This window comes from Scardinius erythrophthalmus (genome assembly GCF_964197995.2).
Source record: "Scardinius erythrophthalmus genome assembly, chromosome: 2".
NCBI lineage: Eukaryota > Metazoa > Chordata > Actinopteri > Cypriniformes > Leuciscidae > Scardinius > Scardinius erythrophthalmus.
In genome coordinates, this window is record NC_138222.1 from 62,880,945 (window position 1) to 62,897,241 (window position 16,297).

The following is a 16,297-nucleotide window of genomic DNA, read 5'->3' on the forward strand; positions in this document are numbered from 1 at the left end:
TTATAAAGTTAATAAAGATAAAGTCAAAGATTTGAACAAGAAATACTTACTCTTCTGCTTGTTTCAATTCATCTGTATCAGACATTAAGCATTTTAAAAGATTACTCAAATAATTCATAACGAACAATATTTATACTGTAGTGCTGTGATAGAAGTATTGTAGTATCCTGGAGTAACCACTAGGTGTCGTGTTTGTATTACAAGTGTGTGTGTGTGTTCTGACCTGAAGACCACCATGATCCCATGTCTGCTGCTGTAACTGCTGCAAACAGAAGTAAAGTGATAACTTTAACTCAATGTATGTCATGGTCTGATTTATAGTGAAGATACTACAAGTATGTAATGATTTTGTGTATTTATTGAAGTTGAATGTCACATTCTTTGTTCTGTATTCCAGCAAGGATCAATGCATAAAATATTTTCACTCCTTGTACACTTATTGATGTGATAAGATACCTCCTTGTGTGCTGTCTCACGACCAATTCGTACGAGTGAGTACGAGGCGGCTAATTCATACGATTGGGAAACTCGTAACATATGTATGATTTAGCAAATATCTTGCAAATTCGTACGAGTGAGGTTGTATGAATTGGTACAATTATCCACCTAGTAAAAATCTCATCAATGTCAGAAAATTAAAGATTTTCAATTGAATTCATCCATGATGCAAAGATAAAAGCCATAACTCATAAACTGCTAAATGAAATGGAGACTCACGCTGGACTGAAGGATGATGTCAAACACTGTGATCAGAGACACTGCTTGATAAGGTCACCAGTCTGTGTGTGTGTTCAGATCTGTCAAACACACTGAGAAAAATCACCATGAGAAAAACATCTACAATTCAAAAGTTATCAATCTTTATTTCACCTGCTGAATTAAAACCACACACTGACTGTACGGTTTCAAAATCATTAATCTGAATTATTTCCAAATCATTTGTTGTTTTTGAAAATATCCTATTAGTTAAATTTAAAAAAAAATCAAATTAAAATGTTTATTTTTAACTAATCAATTGACTAAACGAATTCGTGTAAAAAAAGTCAGTCAGATTTAGTCTGTTTTAATGAAGACTCGTATCATTTCAAAACACTGCATTAGTGAAATAAAAGTAATTTCAAAGTAGATTTTAACAAAATAATTAATTTCCTTTTTTAGAAAAATAAAAGTGAATCACTTTCTTTTTAATATTTGTATATAAATAACTAAAATACTGTATATATCCATCTGTGTGTAATAAGAATATAATCATAATTTGCTATAAATAAAGAAGTATGAATATTCTTGCCCACCTGGAGTGAGTGAAGAGCGTCTGAAGAGGGATTCGCTCTGACTGAAATACTGCTCATATCTATATGATCCATTGATTTATTTATTTTTTACCAAGAGTTTCGTTTCAAAATGAGTTTACAAGGAACAACATATGTATAACGTTCTAATAGTGCAAAACAGGTTCTTTGTCAGGTTCCTCTTTTGCCTTTGGGTGAACATGCAAAACTGTCAACTGACATGGAAATCCAACACACTTTTTGTCAGTGAGTATCAGAGAGTAACGAACTTTCAGATCTACAACTAAACATGCAAAACTGTCAACTGATAAAAGGAAGACAGATATCGAGCACAATTTGGCGTTTGTGAAACCCGTTGAGAACTTCATCGAACCAAAGCGCACATGCATGTGTGTGTCATAGTTAGACGGCTGTAACAGTGCATGAAGAAGGAGAAACTCAAAAGAGTCTTTAATAGTAGATTCAAACAAGGAAAACACATGCTAAACTATATATATATATATATATATATATATATATATATATATATATATATATATATATATATATATATATATATATATAATTTCACATTCAAAAGAACAGAACAAACAGGTCACTAGGGGTATCACATACAGTTAAGTTGTTCATACAGTATACTGCTAATGTCATATAAGTGGTTACTCTCCCAATAGTCTGAGAAAAGTAAGAGGAGAAGAGAAAAAAAAATAACAATATCAGGATAATATTTGTAATGGTCCTTTCAAGTCCATAAAAGGTTCAAGGTCCCATCATAAAACATACAATTCCAGAATGTTTTACATACTGAAGAAAGAGGAAAAATAAACCTCAATATTATAATAACAAATTATGTTTTGTTAACTAAGTTTAGGAGGAGCACATTCAGATATTAACACAAATGGAGAACACTCAGCAATCAATGGTAAGAGGTATATATTCACTCACCAGTCTCACTTCAATCCATTGACAGATTAGCAGCATCCCTCCACCACCCCTTTTTCCACGCTTATAGTCCTAACCACTTAAATACGGGGGAGTACTCTGGGTTCGGGCCGAACTCCCCCCAGACAGCACGCCAAATATGCATTAAACTTTACTCCCTCTAATTGTATATATGTGTGAACTTGTGAATAAAATGTAAATGTGAGGAAGGGGGAAAAAGTTTTCCCAGAAACACTGCTTTTCCAGCAAACTCCTTCAGTGTGTCCTGAAATATCCTGGTAGTTTCTCGTATTGCATTGATGAAAATCAGTGTGTCTGATCTGGTTTCTGGTTTTGGTATTGTCTCAGATCTTTCTTTTTTTTCAGTTCAGCATTTTCTTGATAATTTACGCAACTTATTGTGATACTAATGCAAAGCATTATATTATAAACACTCAAGAAGCTGCAGTCATTGCAGGCACGTGGTCTAAATCTAAATGTTGCGCTCAAAACATTTATAGTTCTGCTGCATGACTTAAGGAGCAGACTTAGGATCATCATGCTAAAATGTTCTACTGATCATTAACAGCTTGACTAATTTGCTGGCAAGTATCTTATAATCTTATACTATTATACTATTGAATAAATTAAATCTGGTCAAGTATCAATATTGAATCACTCAATCACTCAAAACAACTTAATTTGATGATGTTGAAGTTATGTGAACAAATTATTTTTGTGTTGTTTTTGATTCATGTGGATTTCATGTTTGATAAAATTATGTAAATCCAAAACTTTCAGTGAGTATCAGAGTAACGTTCTTTACAGATCCACAACTAAACATGCAACTTGGTAAACTGCTAAAAGGAGGAAGACAAATATTGAGCGCAATTTTTTGTTTGTGAAACCTGTTGAGAACTTCATCGAATCAAAGCGCACATCGCAGACTGTGTAAAACAAGGCGGCCGAGAAACCGCGCCACGAAATTCGTTAGAGTAGTAGCTCTACTATAATGGGCTTATGTCCATTTTAACGCACCCTCTGAGGCGGCTGAGAAACAGCACCATTAATTGGGCTGACGGCGCATTAAGCGGTTATTTGTGCATTGTGTATAATGTCAAGTTCAAGGCTTCAGTTTCACAGTAATAATTGCTCAAAATTTGGATTTCGTTAGAGTAGTAGCTCTACTATAATGGGCTCATGTCCACTTCAACGCGCCCTCTGAGGCGGCCGAGAAACAGCACCGATGGGCAGAAAATGCAATAGGCGGCTTATTGTGCAGTGTGTAAAGTGCCATGTTCAAAGCTTCCTTAAAAAATAATTCTACAGTAAAAAGTGCTTAGAGTTTATATAGTATTTTATGAGATGATATTAGAAAGTAGTTATAAGATACCACAAATTATAGTATTTACAAATATCATATATGCATTTAAGCAAAATGAATGTGCATGTTAAAGCAATGATAAAATGATCATTTTGTATAATCATCCATGTCTGATGTCCTGGAGTCCTTGCAGGGGTAGGTTTCATCTATTCAAAGGTGCTGGGTCATCTGAAGTCTTCATAAGAGGCTGGATCCAAGCTGGACATGATCTCTAGTTACCTCGTGAAATTGAAATATGTAATAATTGTTTTATTTTTTTTTATTTAATTGATTTATAAATGCATTCAACTGATGTTATTTGCAATAATTAAAGAATGATGTTGGTCTAATTATATTTTTACAGTCATATCAGTATTGTTTGCATTTAAACATTTTTATTATTCTTTTATTCTGAAAATAGACACAAAAGTAACACAATCCCTTTAAAAACGCGGAAAATAGAAAAACCGCACGGTCCCTAAGTTGAGCGTCAATAAGAAGCCAGCTAAAACGCGGAAGTTCGCGTCATTTAAGGTGGAACGGATCAATAAGAAGCTGCGAATAAGAAGCTGGATTCAGCCTCATAGATTTCACTGAATCCGATGAACTGCCGCATCCAGTACCTTGTTGTTCATGGCACAGGACTATTCAGGTTAAAGGCCAATTTACACTTCTGCGTCGAGTGTACGCCGTAGTGTACGTCGTAGGCTACGCACGTAGGCGACGCCGTCGTGAGCATTTATACTTCTGCGTTGTGTCTGTGTTGCTCTGCAGTTACACTGCCGAAACGCTAGTTGGCGGGAGCGGGTTTTAATGTTCCACTGTGTTTAGATTCCTCGCGGCTGTTTTGAGTTTAGGCTACTAAGCGACTGAAAGAGAGCGGATCATGTTGGAGTTGGAGCTTATCGAGGTGGAAAAACAGTACATTTTAGTGAAATTACTAAGGGCCCTATTTTAACGGTCTGAAATGCAAGTATCAAGCGCGAAACGCAAGTAACTTTGTGGGCGGGTCTTGGGCGCTGTTGCTATTATACTGGCGGGATAAATGACTCTTGCGCCCGACGCAAATCTAAAATGGGTTGGTCTGAAGTAGCTTCATTATTCATAGGTGTGGTTTGGGTGTAACGTGAAATAAACCAATCAGAGCGACATCTCACATTCCCTTTAAGAGCAGGCGCGCTTGTTCCATGGCAGATTGCTATTATAATGGCGGATTTGCCAGGCGCACGCCAGGAGCGGTTCACAGCCGAGGAGAGCGACGTTCTCGTCAGGGCCGTAAAACACAGAGAAGTGACATTGGGGATGGAGAAACACACCCAAATTAGCTTCGGTTAAACAGGCGTATGATAATTTGGGTAAATGTGTAAGCTAGATGTATGCTTTTCTAACTAAATCCATCCATCCATCCATCCATCCATCCACCCACCCACCCACCCATCGTGTAAATTTGAATTATTTGCAAGTGTAATCTAACAAAATTGAATTTTAGGTGGTAGTTTAATTAGTTCTGAATTAGATTTTTTTTAAACGAATATTGAACATTTGAAATTTAACAAATTGAAATGTTTTTATGGCTGAATTTTATAGACATGTATTTTCAAACAGCTAGTTTTTTTGTTCTGAATTCGTATACTGCAAATATTCAGTTTAAAAAAATACAGATTCAAGTTTTCAAGATGAAGAAATTTGGAACTTCAAATTCAGTTTTCTAAAATTCATCCCGATTTGAATTGTGTAAATTTGAATTATTTGCAAGTGTAATCTAACAAAATTGAATTTTAGGTGGTAGTTTAAATAGTTCTGAATTTGATTTTTTTTAAACGAATATTGAACATTTGAAATTTAACAAATTGAAATGTTTTTATGGCTGAATTTTATAGACATGTATTTTCAAACAGCTAGTTTTTTTGTTCTGAATTCGTATACTGCAAATATTCAGTTTAAAAAAATACAGATTCAAGTTTTCAAGATGAAGAAATTCGGAACTTCAAATTCAGTTTTCTAAAATTCAAGTTCAAAAATTCAATTCAAGTTCAAAAATTCAGATCTTACAGAAAGTAGGTCACAGGTCATCCACAGGGAAGAGTAAAGGATCTCAGATAAGTCGAACAGAGCATTTTGGCAGCACTGCAGTAGTTTTCTGCCGCAAACGCGGTGGTGGTTCAAGAGAATCCGTGTATCTTTCGTTCAGTCGTTTTTTTTATTTAATATTAAGAGTAGAAAAATGAGAAAACAGCTTGAGTATTAGATTTCTAATATAATAGCCTAATAGTCCGCTGCAGCAGTTGCACGGAGCTTACAAAACGCGTGTATTGCAACTAGGCTACATTTAATTTTCTCATCAAACAACTAGACTAACGAATGGCTCGGTACAACAGAAGAGCCTAGAAAGGGCTTTTTCTCTGTGTAGACCAGCAGTTGGTCTGAATTTGCTATAACCTATAGCCTATTTTCTGGACTGTATAGGCTGTCACGTTTTATCATGAAACACGCTGTGATTTATTCCAAAGTGACTCAGGCATATATAATGCAACGTTATAACGTTAAATAATCTAAATGTTGATTTTCAAAAGTAGGCGCGCCAAGAAGGCTATTCTCTGTATTTTGGTTCATTTTTGGTGAGCGCCAGAAAGATCTAAAGAGACCGAGACGCGCTAAAGCAGCTCATCATGTTGTTTTATTTATTTTTCAATGACATGATATTTTGTAGTCATTTTGAATGTACACAAATAAAAATATACATTTTACTGTTTCGAATGATGTCATATTATCTGTATGACTATAAATAACAGAGTATTAAGTTATTTACCAGCAGTGGAACAAATCCAAGAGATGGCGCTCGCGCATCGCGCTCTCACACAACATAGTATGAGATCAGTTCTGCCGTTGCTTCATATCGCAGACTGCTCATTATCAAAATGAAACACAGTCAACCAAACATATAAAAAGTTATTCTGCCTAATTTAATTGGTCTGCTGTACAATATAAAGGGGAAGCTGTGCCGCACACAGTCCTACTTGTTATTCCAAACATTTGACAATTCATATGGTGTCAGAGTAACAATTTAAGTCAGGCGGGATAATGCTGTTTTTTTTTTTCCATTGAAATGCATAATTTCACTTCATGGAGTTGAGGAAACAATAATAACATGATACCAAGTCCTGTAAAACATTTTCAGACATTTTGCATTTTAAACCACATTGCAGTGTTAAAATGTGGGTAAAGAACTTGAACAAGTAGGGTCACATTTAAAGAAATCACAATATAATGAGAAAAAATGGTTGTGTTTTTTTTCATGCGCTCTAAATATTGTTTACTGCATCACTTTATATTCATTAAGTGTTATTGATTTGAAAAGTTAATACCATTATATTTAGAAAATGCATTAACGTCATCCCGTATGACATTTTGACTGGTGTCGTCGCATGATTCTCAGTTAAACCGCTTAAAATACATTGTTTAAAATTGAGATATTAGTAATAAGTAAAAAACATCCCCATAATGATAACTACTTTGATGTGCAGTTTTAACCTATTTTAATTTATCAGTTTAAAACCGTATTTGTCACTGGCCCTTGTACCGCACCCACTAATTTCTCTTTTGGTTGGAGTCAAGGCTGAGTGTGTCGAAGGGAGGCTAGTCACCCGGGTGAAGCACATTTGCTGTGAGTTTGGAGCACCAGGGTTTGAGCACATCTTGCTATTTTGTTTGCCGTGCACAAATAAGAGGCTGAGAGCACAATTTATTACAGCTAGTTTGCCACCCCTAAGGTAAGCTTTAGCCTTGCAGTTTCTATTCTTTTTATTATTATTATTATTATTTATTTATTTTTTGCTTTATTTGGTGGGAACGGTACAGTATTTTTCATTTGTGATGTTTGGTTTGATGTGATTCAGTGTTTGAATCAGGCGGGTCTGGAGGAATGTTCTTTTAACATTGTGATATTGCTAATATTATTATAATAAACTTGCCAGTGATTTATACCATGATTAAATGATGCCAGTGGAATATTTATCATTTTAAATAAAATGATTCATTTGTTTACTGGATGACGCAACTCTGTCTTTTCACTGCACCACCGAACCTGTGTTCATTTCATATTTCCTTGGCTGCAATTTCCAAGGTGGCGTAGTCAGTGCTATCTGGATTAAGTGATATTAGGAAGTACCAGGCCGGTCACTTGTAGTTTCTGTAGAAATACCAAAGAAAATCCAGTCAACTCACCATCAATTGCTGGAGCCCAGGTCTAATGTTCTACTATTGCAAAACTATCCGGCTCAGTTTGGGTTCACTTGTCTGGGGGATTGCCTTGAAACGGGTTATTTTCTCTTTCACAGTATGCCAAGTTTTCCAGGAAAAACTGCTTTTCCAGCAAACTCCTTCAGTGTGTCCTGAAATATTATTGTATTGATGAATATCAGTGTGTCTGATCTGGTCTGGTTCTGGTGTTGTTGCAGATCATTTTTCTTCAGCTGATCATTTTATTTATAATTTAAATAACTTATTGTGATACTAATGCTAAGCATTATAATATATTATAAACACTCAAGAAGCTGCATTCATTGCAGGCACATGGTCTAAATCTAAATGTTACGGGAAAAACATTGGAAAAACATGGAGCAGACTTGGCATAAATCAAGCTGACTAGTGATGTGATAAAATTATAATATTGAATAAATGAAATGATGTCAATATCATATAATCAATTGGAGATGTAAAATCACTTAATTTGAATAAGTTATGGGAACAAATTTTGTTTGTTACTTTATTGATTCACATGGAACTGACATAAATCATGTAAATCCAACACACTTTTTTTTTTCAGAGAGTAACAAACTTTACAGATCCACAACTAAACATGCAAAACTGTCAACAGATAAACAAAGGAAGACAGATATCGAGCACAATTTGGCGTTTGTGAAACCCGTTGAGAACTTCATAGACCCAAAGCGCACATGCATGTGTGTGTCATAGTTAGACGGCTGTAACAGTGCATGAAGAAGAAGAAACTCAAAAGAGTCTTTAATAGTAGATTCAAACAAGGAAACACGTAGAAGATAACTTTAACATAAATGTTAAACACTCAGAACAAACAATCCAGGACAAGGAACAAACTGAAGCTGAGGGCTAATACATGAGGGCAAACAAAGGAGCCGATGAGTTCATTAGCGAGGGAAAGGTCAATTAGATAAATCAATGAAACTCATGAAAACTGGGTCAAAGGAAAAACAGGCAAACAGAATGAGAGTTGTTGAGAAAACAGACGTACTAGAAGAAGTAAAGGGGACTTCAGCATCACAATATGGAAGTTATGCCGCTTTTTGGGATATCATTCACAGTATAGAAAATCCCCTGCTCTCAGATGACGACCTAAAGTTGCCCTCTGTCCTTCATGACTTTGAGGTTTCAAATCCTCTTGCACTTCTCTTAAAATGGGCATTCACTAACATCCAGCTTTGTTTCGATCCGCACTTCACACCGTTCAACTCGCTCTTTTGTGCAGATTTAATGACCTGAGACGTTTTTGCTATGACAGACATGCAGTGGCCACTGGTCATTGTGAGTTAAGGTAATATTAATAATAAAATAATAAAATGTCAATAACATGACACTGTAATGCAAAAACTTGAAAGGGATGAAGATATTTATTATGGGGTGTAGAGTAGTTGTGTGCTTTCTGCTTACTTCCATCCCAGGATTTCCACTTGATATCTGACATGATTTGTTGCTTCTGTGGTCTTAAAAAAAACTTTAATTTCGCCAACAACTGAAATGTTGCACATGTGTCAAATAACTCTCATTATAATATTAGTAGAGTGTCTGTTTAGTATCTGATAACTCTTTATAGTGATGCTCCTTCTTAACTTACTTTTCTTCCCAGTTATCTGCATTAGTGTGTTTTTAGTTGTATTTATTGTAAATGTATCTTAAAGCTGTTGATATCAGACTAATAAGCATGTTTCATCACAGCTGTTTAATGTCCACCAGATGAAGCTCGAGAGCAGGAGAGACGAACTCCACAGCTAACAGAACCTTTCCCAAACATTGTTCTGCTTATGGGAACATTACAATGTCCAGTTTTCTTAATGTTAGTGAAACATTTTTTTTAGGTTAGAATGATGTTCCTGAAACATTTTTAAACTATATTTTTATTAACAACTCAATATCTTACAGAGTAAATTCCTCTTCAAAAATGTTACTGATTAATATACTAATATATTAAATAATCATGGAGAATTTTATAATGGTTTTAATCTGTTTGATAAAAACATTTTCAGTAAACCATCCCGTACACCAAGAACAGTTACAAGATTGAATATTGTAAACAAAAATTTGTTAATTTTAGCTTCATTTATTTCAAATACCTTCCTATATGCTTACTTATAAAAGATCACACAGTTTGGTGAATATGTTGGTGAGATCAGATGTACATTTATTTATTAATGGATATTTTGGTATTGACATCTACATCAGCTGGAAAGCAAGATTATAGTTTTTATTTTACATTGCATTACAAAACAGTAACATATACAACAAAAAGGGCAATCAAAATGAATGCCTAAATAATTTCACAAGAAATAAACAGAATCTAAACTCCAGAGCAAGTGGTTCATTTACAAAGACAAATAGAGTTTATCCAAGGTCATACAGAACCAGAAAAATTATCAGAAAAATCAAACAGTTGCTCATTAAAAAATAAAATGAAATCTTTCAAAAACCTAATTTTTGTAAGTAAAATTTAATCACATATTACAAACTCAATGTAAAAAAGAAAGAAAATACATTTGACCTCATTTTCGTCACTATTTTCTGGTAAGAGAAAAGCTCTGCTGTAATGTGAGAGTTTCTAGCCCTGAAATCATCAGATCTACAGTAGAAAATACCAGAATATGAAAGCTTCTATAATTCAGAATTCACTGCTTTCAAAGAGTGAACACTTTCTGCAGGATTTATTAGTTGCCACTTTAAATGTAATTCAAACTGTTCTTAAATTCAACAGCTTTGTCTCTCATCGTCTGAATACATTCTTCTGCTTTTGTCTTGTTTTCACGTGTGACATTGTAATCAGCAATCTTTACTAATAGATCATCCCTTGCTTTTTTTAGGTCCTCATGCAGTTTGCGAGTTTCGTCAATTTTCTTCAGTTTTGCAGAACCCTTCTGAAGCCTTTTTATGGTGTCATAAGGTTTACTCAGACTTCCAATCTTGATTGAGTTCGTGAAATAATCTGTGATCTCCTTAATTTGACTTCGGCTTTTAGTCAAATCCAGTTCCTTTAGTTTATCAATGAGAATTTGAGTTTTGAACTTCAGTTCATTAACGCTTTTTTGCAATTCCCTGAAATATCAAAACATTTTTCATAAGTAGACAGCACTGAATATTTGTTTTGCCTGTTTTATGGTTTAACAGCCAAATGGCACATATTATATGAACCATTATGCACATTGTAATTGTCATGCTGTACTTTTGCACTATAGCAAACTAACAACACTATAAAACTCCACAATAAAGGCTCCTTTGTTAACATTAGTTAATTCATTGGCTAATAGAGGCTGTGTTCTAGTTTGTATGTCCTTCTCTTGATAACTTCTCTCCGTCTCAGATGAACACTACCGTTCAAAAGTTTGGGGTCAGTAAGATTTTTAATGTTTTTAAAATAAGTATATTCTGCTCACCAAGGCTGCATTTATTTGATTAAAAATACAAACAAAATCAGTAATATTGTGAAATATTATTCCAAATTAAAACCGCTGTTTTCTATGTGAATATACAGTAAAGTGTAATTTATTCCTGTGATCAAAGCTGAACTTTCAGCATCATTACTCCAGTCTTCAGTGTCACATGATCCTTCAGAAATCATTCTAATATGATGATTTGATGCTCAAGAAACATTTATGATTATTATAGAAAGTTCAAAAGAACAGCATTTATTTAAAATAGAATATTTTCTAACATTATACATTTCTTTACTGTAACTTTTGATCAGTTTAACTCAACCTTGATGAATAAAATTGATTTATTTTATTTCTTTCCCCCAAAAATAAAATACAAATTCTTAAAATAAAATTTAAATGTTACAAAAGCTTTATATTTCAGATAAATGTTGTTCTTTTGAACTTTCTATTCATCAAATAATTTGAAAAGAATTTGTACACAACTGTTTTCAACATTGATAATAACCATAAATGTTTCTTGAGCATCAAATCATCATATTAGAATGATTTCTGAAGGATCATGTGACACTGAAGACTGGAGTAATGATGCTGAAAGTTCAGCTTTGATCACAGGAATAAATTACACTTTACTGTATATTCACATAGAAAACAGCGGTTTTAAATTGGAATAATATTTCACAATATTACTGCTTTTGTTTGTATTTTTAATCAAATAAATGCAGCCTTGGTGAGCAGAATATACTTATTTTAAAAACATTAAAAATCTTACTGACCCCAAACTTTTGAACGGTAGTGTACATCATTGCATTCAACTCACTGAACTAGAATCATTAGTTTTATGCATCGTTCATGCTATAATGTAATGATCTATGTAAAAACAGCCGGCTTAAAGTATCTACAAGTAGGCTATTATATTATTATCTCATAATTTAATTCATATATAGAGTTGTGTGTGTGTAAATGAAATGTGATTTGCTGTGAACACAATCATGTTGTGGTTTGCAGGAGCTGCTAAATACAGTATAAGTTACACTGTCCATATAAACTTCCACTTGATGAGTAACTATTCATTTTAAAAATGTTGAAATTAAAGCTGCAGTCCATAGTTTTTCCTCTGTGTCGCCATCTCTGTTCGAAATCTGCAACTGCAGTTATTCACGGAATTATCAACTTTACGTGGGTTGTGTCTCGGCACAATCTCCAATGTTTTGAGGAGAATGTGCGGCTGTCAGTCGCCGCTGGTGTGGATCCTGTCATTCGCAATCACAGATTCTACTTTTTGGAAGTATGACCAACATAAGTAGCCTAGAAATCTAGACGCACCCTAGCGGCAGCAAAATTTATTTTGCAGCCAGGGTAGTCTAGCAACTCTCCGTTGACTTTCGAGCTGTAAAAACCTAAATTGGGTCAGGCCAATCATGTCGTGTACAGGGTGGGCTTAACATAATGACGACAGAGTTGCGACGGTTCCCTGCTATCTTGCTTGAAAACAAAGAATGGCGGCTGCTGGCAAACAGTCTTTCTAATCGGCTTTGCAGGCGGTGACTGTGGAGGACTTGGAGTTAAGTTTTTATTTGAGAAAAGAGCAAAGAACAGCACTCAAGTCATTCTTAAAAAAGGAATATGTGTTCGTAGTTTTGCCAGTCAGATTCAAAAGTTGAATCTATTAGCTAACGTTAGCTCCGCTGTCGGGAAAACGTTTTGGTTGGTTGAAGCGCTGTCCTATTGCGTGCAGAGGAATTTGAAAAACACGCCCGTCGAATTGAGCCGTGTCTATGGAGAGTTGCCAGACCTAACATCTTGATGTAGGTCTGGCTTGCCAGGCTACAACATAAGAGTTTTCACTGGAAAATGTCGTCTGAACAAGTAACATCCACTTTTGTTCTGCCCAACTAAGGGGAAAAAAGCATTGCAGTAAATCACGCTGATTAAATCTAACGATCGCTTATCATATCACGCCAAACCGTGCAAATTATACTTTTTTCTAAAATTGTTAATTTTAACATCATCAGCATTGTGTGACTACATTTAATGCCCTCCCGATATTATCCTTGTGTTCGCACGGGCCGGTTGCAGTCTCTTTTTTTTTCTCCAAAGCCTGAAGTCTTTCGCGTTTTACATCGGGTGAATCTCCAGTTGTCATTGGTGATTGTCGTTTTAAGCTTTCTGGATCCGCTATCAAATTGATAAGTGTAATTATATCAAGTGCTGTGAGAAAAGGCTATAAATCTCCACCTCCAGCATCCTCACACTCATAGCCGACTAGTCGAGACTCTTCTTTATGTGTACAGATGTGATGTAATGACGCAGACATGCTTGAATTTCCCGCGGAATTAAAAACATTATTACAAGCTTACCGTGTTGAATCGAGCTACGGCAAGCAGAGAGTTTTGCACACTGGCTGGTTATGTACTTGCTCAAAAAAATGTTTGGATCATTTTGAACCGAAAAACTGCAGCTTTATCTAAGATTAATAAATGTTGTAATAATAGTTAATGTTAACTAATGTAGTTAATGTTAACAAATGAAACCTTGTTGTAAATGATTTACTCATATTTATAATAATCAGTTGATTATAAAGTTAATAAAGATAAAGTCAAAGCTTTGAACAATAAATAGCCTACTTACTCTTCTGCTTGTCTTAATTCACCTGTATGAGACATTAAGCATTTTAAAAGATTACTCAAATAATTCATAACTACGGTGACCGGGAAGGGACATGTTCGGTTCACTTATTTTTGTCGTGGCCACAACATATAAACTCGTGGGAACGTGATATTAAGTCGTGGGAACGTCATAATATCTCGTGGGAACGTCATATTAAGTCGTGGCCACGAGATAATTTTGTTGAGGTAACGACATCATTATGTCGTGGCCACGCGCTGCAAAGTCGTAGCCTCGAGATCATATGTTGAGGGAACAATATATTTTTCTCGTGGCCACGACTTCATATTTTGAGAGAACGACATCTATTTGTCGTGGCCACGAGTTGAGGGAGCCACAGCGGCCAATACTGTAACCGTACCGTCACTGGGCTACAGCAGAGATGGAGATGACAGAAGAAATCACATTTTACTTTAAATTAGGAATGTCATATAAAGATATAGTGCGGTCTTTGGCATTAAAACATGGGTAACCTACGTTATAAGTGAAAGACACATGAAGGCGCATTCTTAGACTTTTTTGTCGCACACATATTTAGGGACCGTCTCAAAATGACATGCGACATTGGCATAAAAGTTTCTAACTTCAATAGCATTTGAAGACAATGACTTACAGTCATAAAACCAACTGTACATTGTTCACCCAGGTCTCATGTATGATGCACACCTTTTAGATTTTTGATATTTATGACAATAAACTGCTAAATCATATGCAAAAATTGCTATGTATTTCACTACTGTATGGGATCATATACAGAACATGACAATATTTAAAGCTCAATATCATTTGAAGACAGTGACTTACAGTCATAAAACCAACTGTGCATTGTTCATATAGGTCTCATGTATGATGCACACCTTTAATATGTTTGTACACTGCTAAATCATATGCAAATAATGCTATGCATTTCACTACTGTGTGGGATCATATACAGAATATGACCATATTTAAAGCTCAATAGCATTTGAAGACAATGACTTACAGTCATAAAACCAACTGTACATTGTTCATCTAGGTGTCAGGTATGTGGCAATAGTGAAATACATAGCAATATTTGCATATGATTTAGCAGTTTATTGTCATAAATATCAAAAATCTAAAAGGTGTGCATCATACATGAGACCTGGGTGAACAATGTACAGTTGGTTTTATGACTGTAAGTCATTGTCTTCAAATGCTATTGAAGTTAGAAACGTTTATGCCAATGTCGCATGTCATTTTGAGACGGTCCCTAAATATGCGTGCGACAATGCGCTTCAGTGTCTTTCACTTATAACGTACCCATGTCTTAATGCCAAAGACCGCACTATATCTTTATATGACATTCCTAATTTAAAGTAAAATGTGATTTCTTCTGTCATCTCCATCTCTGCTGTAGCCCAGTCAATGCTATACGGTTACAGTATTGGCCGCTGTGGCTCCCTCAACTCGTGGCCACGACAAATCTGTCATTCTCTCAAAATATGAAGTCGTGGCCACGAGAAAAATATATCGTTCCCTCAACATATGATCTCGAGGCTACGACTTTGCATCGCGTGGCCACGACATAATGATGTCGTTACCTCAACAAAATGATCTTGTGGCCACGACTTAATATGACGTTCCCACGAGTTTATATGTTGTGGCCACGACAAAAATAAGTGAACCGAACATGTCCCCTCCCGGTCACCGTACATAACTAACAATATATGTATATAGTGCTGCGATAACCACTAGGTGTCGTGTTTGTATTTCAAGTGTGTGTGTTCTGACCTGAAGACCACCATGAAGATATCCATGACCAGATAAATGCCATGTCTGTTGCTGTAACTGCTGCAAACAGAAGTAAAGTGATAACTTTAAATCAGTGTATGTCTTAGGCCCCGTTTACACTGCCAGTGAAATGTGACCCAATTCCGATTTTTTGCTCACATGTGACACAGATCGGATGTGTTCTATGACAGTGTAAACAGGAAAAAAACGCATGCATTCGGATATTTCCAGATCGGTTTCAGGCCTCATTCATATGTGGAAATAAATCGGATATGTGCCAATGCGACTGTCATGTAAACAGGCAGATCGGATTTTCTGAGGCATTAGGCAACGTCTCCGCGGTTTAATGACGAGAGAAACCCCGACGCGCATCTGCAAAGGGACGGATGGGCCCGACGAAACGTTGTGTCATCGTAGGAGAGGAATGTGGAGAGGGGCACGGGAAGTGTTTTCACTTTTTTTTACATGATTGTAAATTTAACGAAAATTTTTGTTCATTTACATTTATTCATTTTAAGCAATTAGTAATTTATTTGTAATAAACACTTTAAGTGGGCTATTTAAATTTAAAAAGTGCTAGGACTATTTACATGTTCAATTATATTTTTAAAACATACGCGCAGATTGTGATG

The 16,297-nt window shown here is 35.4% G+C and overlaps 2 long non-coding RNA genes across 2 annotated transcripts; both read right to left on the reverse strand.

Moving 5' to 3' along the window:
• Window positions 1-223: 223 nt before the first annotated feature.
• Window positions 224-1,314, reverse strand: LOC308687316. The gene is made up of 3 exons (XR_014029727.1): window positions 1,293-1,314; window positions 718-809; window positions 224-262 (listed from the first exon to the last, which is right to left on the reverse strand). It is a non-coding gene; the product is annotated as an uncharacterized lncRNA (long non-coding RNA).
• Window positions 1,315-10,049: 8,735 nt separating this feature from the next.
• LOC308681258 lies at window positions 10,050-15,717 on the reverse strand. The gene is made up of 3 exons (XR_014029007.1): window positions 15,666-15,717; window positions 13,878-13,899; window positions 10,050-10,911 (listed from the first exon to the last, which is right to left on the reverse strand). It is a non-coding gene; the product is annotated as an uncharacterized lncRNA (long non-coding RNA).
• Between the last annotated feature and the right edge of the window lie 580 nt (window positions 15,718-16,297).